We start from the raw sequence: 13,636 nt of genomic DNA on the forward strand, positions 1-13,636 counted from the left end.
CTGGAAGTTCTAAGGGTTTAAGAAAATCTTGTGCCAGAAAGTCTGGGTGGCTCAGTGGTTGAGCATCTGCCTTGGGCTCAGGTCGTGATCCCAGGGTCCTGGAATCAAGTCCTACACCAGGCTCTCCACAGGGAGCTTGCTTCTCCCTCTCCCTGTGTCTCTGTGTCTATCATGAATAAATTCTAAAAATTAAAAAAAAAAAAAAGGATAACCGATTGCATGTTGCTTTGGCTATTTCACCATCAAGGTCTATCCCAGTATTTGGCAAAGTGTTAAACGGCCCATGCATACTGGCTACTCACTCTCTGCCACCTCTCAAGAAACTTAGCATTCACAGAGGTTTCCCAGATGGCCCCTACGCAATGGCCCTGAGGTTCAAACCCAAATCTCCCTCCAAAGCCAGGGAGAAATGAGAGATTTCCGTACAATTCATAGCCCACAAGTGACTTGTGGAGAGGAGTCGTGTGTCCAACTGTTCCCGAAGACCTGGGAGGAGAGGCGGACATTTAAGGCATCAGATTACTGGTGGGACAAAGACCTGGGTGGGAAAGGCTGCACCCAGCTAGGCTTCCCTCAGCATCCTGAGCTCCCTGATCCCCCCGCCCCACGTGCCAGCGTCCACGTCTCATGGCCCCCTCCTTCCCCATTCAGAGGTTATAGGAAAGACACCCCTGCTTTCTCACTGTGCCTCCTCACCCCAGCTCCCCACCTTGCTCCAACAGAGACAGCTCTTCCGGGAGGGAATTAACAGCCCCAGGAATCCGACATGCCCAGAGAAAAGACAGACATTGTGGGAAAATGTAAGTTATATTAAGATAAATTTAGGTATGGCTTTTACTGGAGCTTTTTTTTTTTTTTTTTTTCTCAACCCAGATTTGGTAGTTTTAAGATCCTAATTTTATAACCTCGGTCATGGGGAGAACCTCGACTGATTCCTATCACTTTAAACAGCCTTTTATAGCCTCAGCATCTAGAGAACATTTCCTCTTCTTTTTCAACATATCACATTTCTTGGCAGAGCCATCTAGCAGAAAGCACCAAAATTTTTATAATGAGGATAAAATCAAAATTTCACACATCAGATTTGTCTTCTGGATTGTTTCTTCCTGCTACATCTTTCCCTATTTTAACTTTGCTTTAGTGGCCAACGATTTTAAATTTGATTCCAGCATTGTTCAATCATCTTATAGGTTTTCGTTGCCAAAGGGCATTTGCTCTTTGCTCTGACTTTCAAGTTGCTAAATTGAAACCTTTGCCAGTGTCATCACTCAGAGCTCGGTTGTATTCGGGCAGTTGTCACCTCCCACTCGAATTCCGGGGGTGAACTCCGCAATGGCCTTCCCACTCTTCCGGTCTCAGTTTAACTTGGCTTCTCACTAAGACTTTTCCATTTTAAAACGTGTGCTATATTCTCGATTCCAACGTAAAGGTTTGTTTGTGATTGTCTTTGGGAGTAAAGATCAAGTTCAAACTCCAAATACTGCAAGACACGCTGCAGGAGCCACAGAGAGACTCTCTCGCTTGACTACCACCCCAGGCCAGGAGGCCCAAGTGGCCTTTGCCGCTTCAGCTGAGTCACCATGGTCCCCCCAACCATGCTTTTTCCCCCTGAAAATGCTTTTCCGGCTCTGCTCAGTGACTAACTCCATCACGAATGTGACCCAGTTTGTTTGGCAAGATGTGAATTTTTTATTTTTTATTTTTTTACTCACACTGCTTTTCCTGGTCACGACTCTCTCACAGGCATTCAGCGACTCCCTCTCGGCACCGGCTGGCCCTGCTGCCCAGCTGGATACATGGCTTTCTCCCCAGCTGTTCCCTTTGCCGCCCGCCCTCCTCTCCCCGGCAAATCATACTCCATTTGCTTTTCTGCAGCATTTTGATACCTCCAGAGTCTCCTTAAAATAGATAAACACTCATCTCCAAGGGAAGTTGCAGGGCAGAGCCCACAGATTCGTGCCCGCTCAAGAAACTGCTGCAGAAGGCAGCTGGGTGAAGAGCAGAACAACGGTACTCGCCACGGCCTGGGCTTCGCGTTCACAAAGCACTTGGGACGCGCACGTGGTCTCGTTGATAACAGATGCGGTCACCCGTGGCGCAGGTGTAAGTGGTCCTTCCATGTTTCAGAGAGGGAACCGAGGCTCAGAGATGAAGGACGCATCTGAACTGGAAGAGAGAGGGCCAGCACTTGAACCTGCTCTTTTAAAAACTGCTGTCTAATTTACATTCAATAAAATGCGCAGATCATCAGTGCCGTTTGCTGAATTCTGACAAATGTATATGCGTATGTTACTTCCCCCCGGAAAGGATACAGAACATTTCTAGGGGTGCCTGGGTGGCTCAGACGGTTAAGCGTCCAGACTCTTGATTTCAGTCCAGGTCTTATCTCAGGGTCCTGAGTTCAAGCCCCACGCTGGGCTCTGCACCTGGTGTGGTGCCTACTTCAAAACCAAACCAAACATTGCTATCACCCAGAAAATCCCCTCAGGCCCTCTCCCAGAAAACCCTCAACCACTTTCTGATTTCTCTCCAGAGATTAGTTTGCCATGAACCTAGTCTTTTGACCCCGAACTCCACATCCCATCTTTTCCATGTCACCATGTCACACCTTTGAAATGAAAGGTCGCATCTGGCTGAATTTCACAGACACAGGACTTTGGGAAGCCAGACCATTTCTCTCAGCTGAGAAAGCTGGTCGACTGGTGGGGTGGACCTCAAGGCTTGCGGTTTCTGGAATGGATGGAGGGAGCACGATGCCCAAACTCCATTAACACCCCATTTCTCAAGTACACAGTGAAATTGCACTCACCACCTTCGGGCGGCAACAGCACTTCTGGTACTTGGGATTACTACGGAAAAATTGTTCTAAGGTTTAAAAGAGAGGGATTGGAATCCAGTTTTGAGATAAAAACACCAGACTCCAGCCTACACTTCTAGGCCCTCCCCCCTCAACCTTGAACTCTACCTCAGTATCTGCAGCCTGGCAGGCAGCTTGCCCGCAACTCCCTGAATTCTTACATCAGACTTTTCACACGACTTTTCATGCCCATCAGGCATGAATAACCTGTAAACTGGGGAGTTTTGCAACAGGAGGCCTCCAATTTAGGGGCAAGAAAAGCAAAAGAGAAGAAATACTAAAAGCCAATACTATTGCTTCCAAGGATGTACGGTAAATGGCACTGATTGCTGAGTCACATTAGGTAGCATTCCTACCAGGTTTTCATTAATGAAGGGATACATAATACAATTAACCTTATCTGCTTATCTGCCCCCAGTTTTGTGCCAAACTCTTTGTTCACTCTAGTAGGTTAACTGGTTCCTCTTGGGTCTTGTTTATACACAGCAGCGTGCTGGTAGATGTTTAACAGCTGATTCTCCAGGAGGAAAAAAAAAAGGCCATGATTTGCTCTGGAGGGTGAGTGATTCGCAGCTGGCCCTGCCCCTCCACCTGCTCTCCCAAATTCTCCCAGAGCCCTGTTCTCTTTTCAATGTATCCTACAGTCCGAGAGCTTGCAAGGTGTTCCTTTCTCGCCTGGGTTGGAATCTCCAAATAGACCTGTAAAGTCACCTTGCAGTGCAGAATACACATAAGCCAGCCTGAGATGAATTCCCACAGGTCCCCACTCCCGGGGAATCTGAATGGCCAGCCTCCACTTTTCCTTTCTTGCCTTGGTTCCCAGCTAGTCTTTAAAAGCATTTAGAATCTCTCCAAACATCCAGCTTGCTTTCTTGCCCCGTTTAGTTTCTCTCTTTAGAACTAACTGCAGAAAAGCACAAGCATGCAATCATTTCCTGCTCCCGGATGAGCATATACTGCCGCGCAAGAGGAAAAGGAAGTCAGGAAGAGGCTGCAGCCTATACAGGAGCCAGGAGCCAATTCCAGGGTTAATACATCTTGGGAAGGCCCGCCACTCCGCCATCATATTCCTCGTCTAGAAAGCCGCAACGGCAGGAGAAAGGACGCATGGAAATTTGCAGGCCCATAAACAGGTTGTGTGGTGGAGAGATTGCTTTTCTTTTTTCCGTCGGGTCAGCCCTGGCGCAGGGCTCCTTGCTCTGCGGCATTTGCTGCTGCTGCGCACTGGCACTGTTCTCTTTAGCCACGTTAATTAGCACTCACCACATCATGCGTCCCTGCTCTTTCTTCCCCCAGAACTTGACCTGATTCTGCACGACCTTTCCCAATTTCTTCTTCATAGCCTGTCCCAGCTTGCCCTTGCTCTCTGCTTTCTGCTCAGGGTTTTGTTTTCTGCTCTGCACATTTCTTTTGCGGGAGGGTTGGCCTTACATTTTTTAAACCTTCTGATGACTTTAGACATTTCAAATAAATACCCAATTCCTGTCTGTCTTGGTCAGTCTCTTTCATGCCGTAAGGTCATTAGATTCCTCTAGATTCCTCATACAGGTACTTTGCTGACTGGTGGGCAGAGATTCAAAGATGTCCCAGCCCTCGGTGACTTTGTAATCTGGGAGAGGGAATAAGAATATCTGAGCTACACTGATGCCTGTCTGTCAGGCAGTTTCCTTCCCTTTACCTTAGGCCTCATGATAATCCTTGAAATAGACAGTCATATGACTCATTTTACATATGTGATAACTGAGGCTCAGAGAGGTTGAGTAACGCACCAAGGTCACACAGCTAGTAAATGGTGAAGGGAATTCTGATTTTAAGGTTCCAGCCCAGATGACTCCAAAACCTGAGCCTCTTACCACAGAGCGACAGAGTAAGTACCCAAATCAAAATAACATAAGGGAGAAGGTGTCGATGGCAAAAACAAGGCAGAATTTCAGGGTCGGGTGATTTTAGAAGTTGGAGATGGGAATCAAAGGTGTTTAATGAAAACCTTTTCTTTGTGAAATAGTGAGCTCCCCAGCCCTGAAGGTACTCAAGCAGAAGTTGGAACTCCCTGCAGTGTGGTGGGCTAGTACCTGCAGCTGGAAGAGACTTCTCTCTCTCTCTCTCTCTGTCTCTGTCTCTCTCTCTCTCTGAGACCTTCAGCCCTTGGTACAATGATTTTAGCAAATGGCCTGTGAGCTGAGCCTAGAAGCAAGGCTTCTTGCTGGTACAGACTGAGGGGAGAACGTGTTCAAGGTAGAACGGACCCAAGGACCAAGTTTCTGGACTAGAACACACGGGGGCTGCCTTTCAGTTTGAGCAGGTTCTCAGATGCCTTAAAGCTCTCTCATTGCTTGGGTCAAGGATATCTATATCAACACAGTTGCCGTCTGACAGTTAAAGTAGAAATACGTGTCATCGTTTAAGTCAGTGGTTCTCAAAGATTTATTCCATAAGTGGGACGCAGGGGTTCTACAAGTTAAATTCAATGATTGCAGTTATTGCCTGTTTTCAGGGGTGATAGAATTGCACTCTTGTCCCAAAGGCACCACAACCTCAATATACTCATTGAAATTTGTTACCCACATTTTTCTTAAGACTTTGGCAACTGCTACCACTTGTCTGCCAGTGAATGCTTCTATGACAAAACAAATAAATGAGCATAGCTAACAGAAATTAGCAGAAAGACACAGAAATCACCAATTAGGCTTGGTGTGACAGCTTGATTTTTTTTTTCATGGACAGTTGGTGGTAATTTTAGATTGCATACATATATTATAGAGTCATACTTTCTGCCTGTGAAATTGTCTGAAATCATTTAATAGACATAAATATGTCACTATTTTGTGGTGTTCTACAAAGAGCACTGTGGCTTCGGGTGCTTCCCCTAGCCTTCCCGATAATGCCAGGTGATTGAGTGATGATTCGTAATTATTTTACTGCAGTGTGAGCAAAAGTGTACAAATTTCTAAATGGGGGGATTGTACCACTGTCGGGCTAGAGGATGTCTTTGAAGTGCTGGTGGAAAACAGTTCAGCTTCGAGGGACAAAGTCTGAGGGTCCCAAGACTTCTTTCCACTTAGTCCCATGTCCCCTACAGCAGGGCTTCTCCACCTGGGAGGAACCACCCCAGAGTTTTTTTCAGAATGGACCCACCCTGTCCGCTCCCCTGAGGACAGCGCCCAAGCCTGTCACAAGCCTATGACCTGTGAAAATCTCAGAGCTAGTGGGAGGAGGAGGGGATCCATAATTTGACCAGTGATTTCCTCCCTTCACCTGCCCAAGGACCTCTGCCTAGACACCAAAGACTGGAATAGTTCATGGTGCTTCACGAATACTTTAAAGGTTTCCATTTCAAGGAGTCCTCTTAGCCAGCAGGGGACTGCCATCCCATCTCCTCCCCCATCCCACCCTTCTCCCCAGCCCTGCATCAGAACCAGCTTTGGGACCCAATGTCCCGAGCCCAGAAACAGGCCAACTGTCCCCAGTTCTCCTGCAAAGCCAGTGTAGGCTACAGCATCTCTGCCCACTGGAGTCCACACTTGTCCAGAGCCCTTGAGCTTCACAGCAACTGATGCCTTGAGCTGGTGCCACCCCAGGCTCAGGCTGCCAGCAGGGCCACAGGCCTTTCTCAGAGCCCTGGTCTGCTCGCAGCTGAGCCCATTTCTCCTCCAAGGTTTCAACAATGCACTAGATGCTGATGACATCGGCACTGGCCTCTGGAACCGCCTCCAAGCATCCATATAAATATCCACCAGGCAGTTCCAACACAATGTTTTCAAGACTGACCTGATAATCTCCTATTCTAATCCAACTCTTCTCCTGTAACTTCCAACTCAGTGGTAGCGCCACCATCTTCCCAGCCACCCAAGCTAGAAACCCGGGAGCCATCACCAAATTTTCTTTCTTCCAACCTTCTACCCATAACCAATCCAACATCAAGTGCTGCTCAGTTTATTTACCCGGCTTTCCTATGATCATAGTCTGGCTCAAGCCCTTATTGTCCTGTCTAAATTCACTGCAACAGGTCTCACTGGCTCAGCCTCTTCTCCCATGAATTCCATCCTCCATACTGCTGTCAGAGGGATCTATTTACAAAGCAACTCATATATCTAGTGATCCCATCGTTGCCAGAGAGCCAATGAAGCCTGAGCTCCTTCCAATATTACACATGGCTCTGTCTCCCCACCTTTATTCCCTGCCTTGCCTTACCGAATATTTCAGGACCCATCAAGACAAAACTGGTTGTCTCTTGCCTCCCTGTTACCTTCCACCTCCTTCTGCCTTGGAGGCTGACATTTGGCAGGTATCACTAGCCATCTCTGATCCTACCACCTCCCTCCCAGAGTTAGATTTCCTTCCTGAAGTTCCCATGATCTCTCATGCTTGCCTCTGGGTTACCCTGTTGATTTATATTTTCCGTTTATGTGTCTGTCTCTTCCAACGAACATTTGTTGCTTGAGGGCAGGGCCTGTGTTTTCTACTATCTTTGAATTGCCAACCCCTAAAATAGTGCTTGACCAGCCATGGAGCAGAATTACATGGAGGGTAAAAATCTAAAGCAAGTTCCAGCATAGGAGTGTTGGCATTTCTAGCCTTCCACGAGCAAATGCCAGAGTCACAGCTATCCTGTCTCATCCTATGGGCATCTCTTTACTATTAAAACATATTAAAAAAAAAAAAACAAAAAAAAACAAAAAAAAAACTTCCAGAGTCTCTAAGACAAAGGCCTGTGGGAGAACTCACACTGCCTTCTCTCAATCAGCCCTGATCACCCTTCTTATTCTCCAACTGCAAAAACACCTGAAATACTCATAGGACCCAGTACTCTGTCCTAAGATCTCCTTCCCAGGACTGGAAGTCACCTGAAGTTCTCCATCACCTCCCTAGACACAAGCACACAGGTCAAGTGTCTCCTTGTCACAGCAACCCCCATCAAGAACCCCGCACCATGACCTAAAGCATCCCACCACTGGCTTGGCCCAATTTGGCAGCAACATGGTGGCATCTTACCATCCCCACACTAACTGTTGCCTTGACACTTTACCACACTTCTGTTTGCTCCAACTTTCTGAGGCCATAGAGAAGGAACTCACCCTTTGAGAAGTAAGTGGTGCTATTAGGACTTTAAAGGGTCACCCATGAATCTTAGCATAACATCCAAAGAGGAGAAACACGGCTTGTGGTATGAGAAATCGGCTGTGCCCTCCCTGCTGGTATATACTGGATAATCACCAAGTACACAGCACCCACCAACCAGCTTACAAAAGGCAGTTTATTTTCATAAGTAAGAACATGGGCTCTATAATCAAGCTCGGTTTCAAATCCCAGGTGTGCCCCCTTAATAACTGTGTGACCTTGGGCAACTTACTATCTGTGACCTTCTGTGCCTCAACCTCCCATCTGCAAAATAGCAATAGTATCTCCACCACAGATCTGCTCTGAGTGATAAACCTTCCTTTAGTGAAGGAACAGCGTGTGGATGTTATGAAGGCTGTCATTCGTTGTGTGTGGCTATCATTCATATGCATTAGCTCGTGGACTCCTCACAACTACCTTATTTTACAGATGAGGATATTGAGCCTGAGATAGGAACCAGGCCAGGGCCAAGCATGGCCAACATCCACATCCTCAAGCACAAAGGCTGTGCCCTGCCTGAATCCCCTCAGCTGTGACGGTAGGCCTCCTTTCCCAAGGGCTAAACTGAGCAAGATATTCTGCATCCTTGTACAGATAATGCTTATCTTTTTAGTAGGAAACATGTGCTAAGCTAATTCAAAAGTAGGAAATGTCTCATACTAAAATGCCTTTCTTTTTATAAAAAGCAAAAGCAAACAAACATCCTTGCCAATTAACACCTGAGCAAAGCCACTCCACGAACAGGAAGCTGATATGGTGGCAGGGCAAGAGCCCAGGGTTCCAGGTTTTGACTCGGCGTTTTCAGCAGACACCTCCATTATGCCCTGGGAATAGCACATGCAGCCAGGGGCTGCAGATGGGGCACCCGTGTCTTCAGCTGCCAAAGGTCGCCTGGCAGGAAGCACGTTGGTGCCCTGGCGGTTTCTGGGACCTTGTGATCTAACTGCCAGGTTGTACTTCTGCAATTACAGCCCCCAGGGACCAGCCTGAACCAGACATGGGTTGCTATCACTTAGAAAGGCTAAAGCAGCAGCTCTGATGCAAGGAAAGCTTGGAAAGGAAAAGTTTACTCTAGCTCAGGTCTGGTGGTGACAAATAGCACGATAAACAAGACTGCTGCGGCTGGATGACTAATGAGGCACGGGGACCTTTGCATTTGGCTTTGAGAGATTATAAATAAATGGGGCTCGTCAAGCATAGCCAGTCAGTTACAAATTGTGACTCGGCTTTCAGTTGTTGTCCTTTTACGCCTCTTGTTTTGAACAGGGTGAGCAAACAACTTTCAATCTGCCAGCTGTGGAGTTCCAAGCACACGACCGAGCATGGGGCATCAGGACACCCCTTTGCCCGGCTGCTCTGCATGGCTGCAGGTTACCAGGCCGCTCAGCTAGGACTTGCCCTCAGAGCCTCCTTCCCCTACCTGCCTGCTCCCGTGTTGATTTGAGGGCTTAGTTCTGACTGTTCAGTGCTCAGGGATGGTTACTTTTTTTTTTTTTTTAAGAATTTATTTATTTATTCATGAGAGACACACAGAGAGAGGCAGAGACACATGCAGAGGGAGAAGCAGGTTCCCTGTGGGGAGCCCGATGTGGGATTCGATCCCAGGATCCCGGGGTCACACCCTGAGCCAAAGGCAGACACTCAACCACTGAGCCACCCAGACACCCTAGGGATGGTTACTTCATTAACACTTCTTAGATCCCGTTTTTTTTGCATGTATCACCAGTCACAGAGCTAAGTAGCTATGCGGGCCATTACTTTTAAAACGTGGTAGATGTACTTGTGTTTGGGGAGGCTTAATGATACACTCAGGAATCCAGCATTGGAAGCGTTTGCTTCCAGAAAGAGAACATTATGCCACAAAGATATGTTTGAAGAAAATAACTACGTGGCAGCAATCCACAGTGTGCTGCTGTGTTTATGGGATAATCATGACACCTGCTACCTGAGGTTTCTGTGAGATTTCAATCTTTGGTGTGAGATAAACACACACACAGCATTCACACACACCCCAATGGTAAGCAAATATGCTCTGCAGCTTAAAATCTCAGTCCTTCTTCTTTTTTTTTTTTAAAGATTTTATTTATTTATTTATGCATGAGAGACACACAGAGAGGCAGAGACACAGGCAGAGGGAGAAGTAGGCTCAATGCAGTGAGCGCGATGTGGGACTCGATCCTGAGACTCCGAGATCACGCCCTGAGCCAAAGACAGACGCTCAACTGCTGAGCCACCCAGGCGTCCCAAAATCTCAGTCCTTAATAATGTGAAAGGCACTTGAGTCCTCCGAAACTCAGTGAGAGCCAACATCTTCTGACATGAATCCTTCTACCTTTTAAAATTCACAACAGTAGATTTTTAGTTTACCTGGGGTCTTTGTAATTAGAGTTTACATACATCTTAATTAGGGAAAAAAAAGTCTCTCTCAAACAGAAAATATATCTTTCCCTCACTTTCACCCAACTCTGAGAAAAATACCATTTGATTTTTTTTCTTTTCTTTTCTTTAAGATATTATTTATTTATTCATGAGAGACACACAGAGAGAGAGAGAGGCAGAGACACAGGCAGAGGGAGAAGCAGGCTCCAGGCAGGGAGCCCGATGTGGGACTCGATCCCAGGACCCCAGGTCACAACCTGACCAAAGGCAGATGCTCAACCGCTGAGCCACCCAAGCATCCCTGTTTTTGTTTTTATATTTCTTCTTTAATTCCTGTCCTTTAAGCCAGCCAGTTGAGCAATATCTGGTCAGACCACCTTTACAACACATTTCTTTCTCTTTGTTGCATTTCTCCCATGAAAATACAATATTAAATATTTTATAACCTTTGGGGTTGGGGCCTGGCAAAGTGACTAAACCAGAGCTGTTTTGAGCACTTGCTGGGCAACTGTGCAGTACTTCCCAAGCCATCGCTCTCACTCCCCTCTCCACCCTAGTAGGCCACATAAGTTAACAGCAAATAAATACTCCTAACGGCTTCCCTTGGGGGGTGGGGGTTGTGTGTAAAGAGTCCTGCCCTTATTTCCGCTCTTATTTACAACCTCTACTAGTTATCAGATAGGATTTCCTTAGAAATGGGGCACCTGGGTGGCTCAGTCAGTTGAGCATCTGCCTTCAGCTCAGGTTAATCCCAGGGTTCTGGGATGGAGCCCCACATTGGGCTCCCTGCTCAGTGGGGAGTCTGCTACTCCCTCTCTACCTCTTGTGCTCTCATGCGCACCCACCCTCTCTCTCAAATAAATAAAAGTGTTAAAAAAAAAAAAAAGAAAAGATTTTCTTAGCAAAGAGGGACAACAAAATAAACTCTGGCACCAAAAATAATCCACAGAAAATCAGAATTACTAAGAATATGCCATGATTTTTGTTGTTGTGTTCAAAGACAAACGTGGCCCAAAGCACAACCATCCACCCAGTCACATAAGCCTGAAATCACCCATGTCCTTGCCTCTTGGCTTTGTCCCTGCATCCAGTCAGCCACCTCAACTTGTTGAGTGGCCCTCTCACCAGCCCTGGAATCCACCCATGGTCTTCACTCTCTTGCCACTGCTCACCTGGACTGAGGTGCCTGCACTTGCAGTCCTGCATTCTCCTTTCCTCCAGCTCCAGCTGCAGCAGTGAAAGCTCCAAATGCAAACCCAACCAGCTCTCTCTCCTAGTGGGGCTCCCACGGCCTACAGAAGAGTCCCAGCTCCTTGGCCTGGCACACAAAGGCCTGCCCTTGGTGCTTGCCACCCTTTTTCTGGGCTCTTAGCACTGCTGGTACATCCCTAGGGCTGAATGCATCTCACTGTCTGCTATTACATGTGCAAGATGGCCTTGCCCCCTTGACCGTGAGGTCCTTGAGGGCAGGCACTATCTCTCTCAAATCTATATCTCTAGCACCAAATGGGGGAAGTGCTCACCTACTAAGTGAATTTACAATATAAAAAATAATTGTTATACCTTGCCTCATTCTAGACGGGATTTGAGACAGCAGATGAGTAGAATTTACAAATGCAGGTCTGTCCCACTAAGACTGGCCATATACTGAGATGGTGCACGTGTTCATGAGCATAAGCACATAAGCTACTAGCCCCTGACCATACAGGCCTCCTCACTGTAAATATTACTAATTGCTGCCCTGTGACAACATGCATTAAAAACTTAATATCAGGGGCACCTGGGTGGCTCAGTGGTTGAGTGTCTCCTTTGACTCCAGTCGTGATCCTGGGGTCCTGGGATTGAGTCCTGCATCAGGCTCCCCACAGGGAGCCTGCTTCTCCCTCTCCCTGTGTCTCTGCCTCTCCGTGTCTCTCGTGAATAAATAAATAAAATTTTTAAAAAACAAAAAACTTAATATTACATCCTCATGAGTCTCGAAGGCAGTTTTCTCTTTTTAACAGGTTAAGACGCTAAGGCAAGGAAAGGTTGAGAAATTTGCAGAGAGGGGCACCTAACTGGCTCAATTAAGTGAGTCTGACTTCAGCTCAGGTCATGACCTTGGGGTCCTCCATCCAGCCCAGCATGGGGATGTGTGATTGCTGGGAAGTCTGCTTCTCCCTCTCCCTCTGCCCCTCCCTGGGCTCATACCCTCTCTCTTTCATATAAATACATACATACATACATACATACACACACACACACACCTAGGAAGAAAAGCAAAAAAGAAAAAGAAAAGAAAAGAAAAGAAAAGAAAAGAGAAGAAAAGAAAAGAAAAGAAAAGAAAAGAAAAGAAAAGAAAAGAAAAGAAAAGAAAAGAAAAGAAAGAACCAAATGTGTCCAGAGTCCCACAACGTGTCAACAGAGGAGAGCGTGGAGCCCGGAGACCTCCTATTTCCCAGCCCTCCGCTCCTTCCGCTGTGTCATGACGCCTCTCCGTTTAAAGCTTGGCTTCTGACACTACGAGCACTGCCAACGTCTTAAAACAGCTTGCTTATGTCATTCATGGTCGGCAAGGGCTGGGGGTGGCACCCAGCGTGGCTTTAGAGGAAGAGGCTGGAACTCCGGGCAGGAGCAAGTACCGCCTGAACTCTGAGCGCGAGGGTCCTTCGCCCCCGGGCCCGCCGCTGGGCGCTGGCAGGCAGGTGGGCTGAGCAAGCCTCCCCGGCTGTCTGACTGACACCTTGACCTTGACACCTTGACCCGAACTGTGCTAGTGAACTGGCAACTTGAGCGTCTGCATCTGTAGCCTGCCGAGGTCCGCTGGAAACCACTGTGAGAGCTGCAAGCCCAGGGGAGAGAGGGTTCACTCAAACCGCTTTACAGCTCCTTAGTGGAAGGGTTTCACATCTTTCCTCCAGGATCAGCTTCAGTTCGAGCCTACACACGCCTGGGCTCCTGTCTCTGCAGATGAGCATGGGGAGGGAAGGAGCTGGGGAGAGATCACCCTGGGCGGTGGGAGGGGGGGCAGGGGGGGCACGGACACAGTGACCTAGATCCCAGGTGAGCCGAGGGTCACAAACTCTCACAGTGGAAGAGTCTGAGGTGGACCCATCACTGCAAAATTCTCAGTATAACTGGCAGGTTCAGGGAGCCCATGTGACTGGAAAGAAGCAGAGGGAAGACTCCCTGATTGTATCAGCAGGGCAAAGTCTCAAGCAAGACCCATCATGCTGTAGGCAGGGGGCTGAAGCTAGGAAAGAGAGAAGGGTACACTGAGGGCCCACTCTGTGCCAGGTCCTG

General features: G+C 47.6%; 1 long non-coding RNA gene across 1 annotated transcript in view; it reads right to left on the bottom strand.

The window, feature by feature from the left end:
- Nucleotides 1-844: 844 nt before the first annotated feature.
- Nucleotides 845-13,636, bottom strand: part of LOC112918650 (uncharacterized) — a 58,707-nt gene continuing 45,915 nt past the window's right edge. The window contains exon 4 of the long non-coding RNA XR_011994234.1: nt 845-2,166. This is a non-coding gene — a long non-coding RNA (uncharacterized lncRNA). The remainder of the gene's footprint in view (nt 2,167-13,636) is intronic.

This window comes from Vulpes vulpes, chromosome 9 (genome assembly GCF_048418805.1).
Source record: "Vulpes vulpes isolate BD-2025 chromosome 9, VulVul3, whole genome shotgun sequence".
In the NCBI taxonomy this organism is placed as follows: domain Eukaryota; kingdom Metazoa; phylum Chordata; class Mammalia; order Carnivora; family Canidae; genus Vulpes; species Vulpes vulpes.